Source organism: Solea solea, chromosome 9 (assembly GCF_958295425.1).
Source record: "Solea solea chromosome 9, fSolSol10.1, whole genome shotgun sequence".
Classification (NCBI taxonomy): domain Eukaryota; kingdom Metazoa; phylum Chordata; class Actinopteri; order Pleuronectiformes; family Soleidae; genus Solea; species Solea solea.
This window is the reverse complement of record NC_081142.1, coordinates 5,274,577-5,279,134: the sequence shown is the minus strand read 5'-3', so window position 1 is coordinate 5,279,134 and position 4,558 is coordinate 5,274,577.

Sequence of the window (4,558 nt, the reverse complement as noted above, 5' to 3'; positions counted from 1 at the left end):
TACACAGACGTCCAACAACAACAAATACCAAAGGAGAAACAAATGGCTTGCACTCAAGTCATTGGACATTTTAAAGCCACCAATCAAATGGATTCATAGTTTTACTGTTGAACCTGAAGGCTCTTGAAAAGAGATTCTGGACACTAGAAATTGTGTGAAAACTGCAAATCATATTTGCTTTTATATTTAAAAAAAAAAAATATTCCAAATATACAGCGTTTAGGCACTTAGACAGTAGCAGCGCCTCGATGAAAACATTCAGAACCTATGAGTTGGTCCTGGTCTGAAAGCTGAGCTGTGTATGGAGATAAGTCTTTTTTCAACCTACTTAAGAGACGGGACTTTCTCCAAATTTGTTTCATGTTTGTGAGCTGATTTGAAATTATAATGAAAGATATTGTGAACTCTGTCACTTTGCTCATCACTAAAATGGGTGATTTCAGTTTAATTTCTTTTCTTTCTTTTCTTTTTTTTATAAAAAAAAAATTGAATTTAAATGTTATTCAATTGAAGCAGACTGTGAGTCTGTGGCCTTGCCTGAGCAGCACTAAGCTTATTGTCTTTATTTGTTTTTGATTTCTTCCTGACAGTTGTATTGTGCAGTGTGGGGCTGAGGCTCACTCCCACCAGGTGGACAGAGCGACATAATGAGCTTCCGTGTGCCTTAAGTGGGCAGGGACCGACAAAAGTCACACCTCCTCCTTTCCTCTGTTTTTTTGTTTGTTTGTTTTCTACCCATATATTAAGACCAAATTGAAAAAAAAAGCCCAGATTGGATTAGGTCTGAAATTGATCATTTACCTTTTAAAGCTTTACTTGAATGAATTCATAATAACATACTCGCCACTAAGATCAGAGCTGTGTCTCTACTGTCAACTGGTGTGTCCCCAGCCTCAGCCCCAGACCAAGGTCACTCCAACATAGTCTGACTACTTCACTACAGATGTTTTAAATTTGACCTTGATGAGGTTTTTTTCCTGTGTGGTTATCAAACGATTTGTTGGTGAATCTATCTTATCTGGGAACGCTGTAAAGCAAAGGCGACCAACAATTACAATAACAGTGATAACTGTAAATAATCAACGGCAGCAATACAGGCCAACTGTCATTGCAGTGATTTGTGGCAGCAAGAGTTAGGACTGTTTGCTTTGCTTCATCATTTTTGCTGCACACCTGATTTTTTTGGGGGATTTTTTTTTTCCTCTCTCCGAGTGTGAGTGTGTGTGTTTTCCATCAGGCTCTTGATGCGCACCAAGCTGAGTGCAGCATATGCAGTACGGCACCATGCGCAGCATGGCTCTGGCACTCGCACAGACAGCCCTGGGTCCTTCAGAGAGGCGGGCTGTTGTCTGTTGGCTGCTCTCAGCAAAGTGGGGACAGTTTGCACTTGGAGTCTATCTCGGTCTCTAGGGTTTCAGAGGTTGGCACACGGGGAGCAGGATTAAATACGGACGGTTGGAAAAGGCTGAGTGTTGTTTTCAGGGATGAGGTTGGAAAGCCAAGGTGATCGACTGTTTATTGAGCAATGGTTCAGTGTTGCTCCGCTAAGCTGGTAGAAACCCACAGGCCCCCAGTGTGACAAAGAATTGCAACACAAAGGAGGACAGACGGATTTCACATTGTATAACTGCGAGAAGGAGAATGTTGCTTGTCTCCTTTTGTCTTTACAAAAGTACTTCTCAGGTGGAAAAAAAAAAACACTGCTATGCATTGGTTTCAATGTCTGCTAAGTTTATGGTTGTGGTCATGTCTGATCACCAACCAAGTTTGTCTCTCCCTTTCTTGTTCATACCAATTTACTATAATGGTTAAACACAGGAACGCCTGGCTCATTGTAAAGTTCATAAGTTATACTTATGTATATCTCTGTCTTATATTGATCCAGTGGATTGTTTATTTGGAAAGAAGGCCGCCAGTGAAGATTCAGTCTTATAAATCAAACTGAACATGTTTATTTTTTTTGAAAGGAAGTGGGTTTGGAAGATCACAGATTGTTGTTGCACGTTCTCTTGCTTTCTTTCTGCTCTTTTCCTCCCTCTGGACTCAAAGTCTCCATCTTTGCTGCCGACTGGCCTTCAATCAAAGATCACACTCCCTCAGCAGGAGAATCGGCAGGAGAGACAGAGGGGAGGCACGGGGGGGGGGGATGGACAAGGTCTGGAGGAAAGACCTACATTCAGTTTTCAGCCACCTAAACCAATTTAAGGACACATTCCATAACTTTGTGTTTGGCAGGTGTAAAGGATGAGAGTTGGAGATGACATTTGACAGTTGGCTGCTTCAGTCAGTCTGTCTCGCCTCAATATTCCAAAAGGCCCCCAGCGTCCTGCTGTCCAACTGCCTTTTTTTCAGCTTCTGCGATTGTAACAAAAGCACTTTTGCGAAAAGGCCATCCTGAATTTCGTGTGCTTTTATTTGAACGTTATCACTATTGTTGTTCTTTTTGTTGTTCCTATTGTTTTATTTGTTTGTTTTCTCGGTGCGGATGATTATTTAAATGCAAAAAAAGAAAGAGATAATATGATAATGAATATTAAAAAAGAAAGAAAAGACATTAAAAAAGTTTTTAAAGAGTTTTTGGTATCTGGATTTAAGGTGGTTTGAGCTGTCACCTCATCTGGACATAAATACATCTTTGTTGTACTACCACCACTACCTGGTGTATGCAGCGACTGCATAGACACACACACAATGGTAGTGTGAGGGTAAAGGACAGATCTCCCCTCAGCTGCTCCCTGCTTACTATCTCAGATCTTGTTTGGGCAAAAAAAAAAAACAAAATTGAGCTCATTTTGGGAGACTCATTTTCTTGACTAAGGAAACCTGTATAACAGTTGCAAAGCTTTCTGAGAAGGCTCGCTGTGCTGAATGTTAAACATGCAGTGTTGTATCCACTGCAGAATCTCTTTGTCTGCAATAACGCTCTTTCTGTGCAGTTAAAGGTTGGATCTGGTATCCATGTAGAACTTGAATAAACACACATTGGATGAAATGGCCAAATGATCATCATGGACCTTTCACAAATCCCTTTTATTTAATTTTGTTGGCCTTACCATCTATGTCAAAGCAAGTTTATTGCAGTAGAGTGGAAAAATAATATTGATCATAATAAACATGACATAAAGCTATAGTTCAGTAATTGGTTTGACTTGGGAGAGAAAGAAATAGGCTACTATTTATGATAGATTGCTTTGTAACTGTGAGTATTACGCGTAATTATTTACAGAGAGTTGTTTTGTTTTTCCTGATGTACATTTTACAAAAGGTGGGACGCGTCCCATTTCTCATAGCTAGAAATGTAAGTGTAAATGCACAAGGAGGCACATTTGAGCAGAAAACTGTTGCTCCACTTCTCTCTGGTGGGACACGAGTGCATCCCAAAGGCGTAAAAAAAAAAAACCTGCTGTGAATTCACTAATTGAAAGGAGTTACTGCCACAAAGTGCAACGTCATCATCATCAAGCTTTGCAGCCGACAGAGCGCAGCAGCCATTTTCTTTCCTTCACATGGTTAAGTAGTCCTTTCTTCCTCATCAAAGTTTTTCTGTTGTCAGTGTAGCAGTGTGCCGGTCCGTATCTATTGGAAGCTGCAGGGAGAAAATGTAGGTGATTTTTCTTTTTTCTTTTTTTTGAAAATTTGCACTTTTTGGTGACGAAAAATAAATTGTATATGAGACCACTAAATCTACACCGTCTAACCATATAATTCCATTTTGTGTCATTATTTTTGTTGTTCTGTTCTTTTTTTTTTTTTAATATATTCAAAAATGTCTGGCATCTGGTTGTCTGGTTTAAAGAATATTAAAAAAAATCTTTCTATTAAAAACAATGGTTGCAAAGTTTTGTGTTGACAATTTTGTCTCTTATTCTACTTTCAAGGAGCTGTGTAATAAAATGTTGATTTATCAGATTATGTTAAACTGAATTACTGGCTTTACTGACAGCAATGGATCATTTTTATTCACAATTTCAAACTGAATTAACAGCCTGCAAACTGTTTATGTTAAACTGTTAAAGTGTAGTCCCTCGTGGATCTGTCTATTGGTTTGTGCAGGATTGCGCCCTCAAATGACCTTGCAACCTTAAGTCTGTGGAGGAGGAGGAGGGGACAACGCTGTCCAACTTTTTTATATGGATTGCAGTACCTGTTTTAAACTCTAGTCGCATAGTTTACATAATAGCCCCTTTAAGACGTTGTAACGTCTAGGAGAGAAGCAGTTGGTGTTGGTGTCTCACACTTCAGGTGGTCTTAGAGGGGAGAGAGTCCTTAAAAATTGACACTTGATGCCAAAAAAAACATGTTTTTGCATGATAAACAAGTCGAGGCACTCACAGATGGTCTTAAAGTCAAAAGATGTTTATTTTTAGGGCTTAAGGAATAGAAAAATTTCATGTGTTCATCTGCTATAACGTGTATGTACATGCTCTTAAGTGCTACTCACACTGTCATGCAGCCACTTCAGGATGGTTCAGTTCTCTATAGCAACCAGAAGGTGGCAGTATTATCACTGCTATGATGATTTTAGGATGCACGGACGACCAAGCACTGTCACACAACA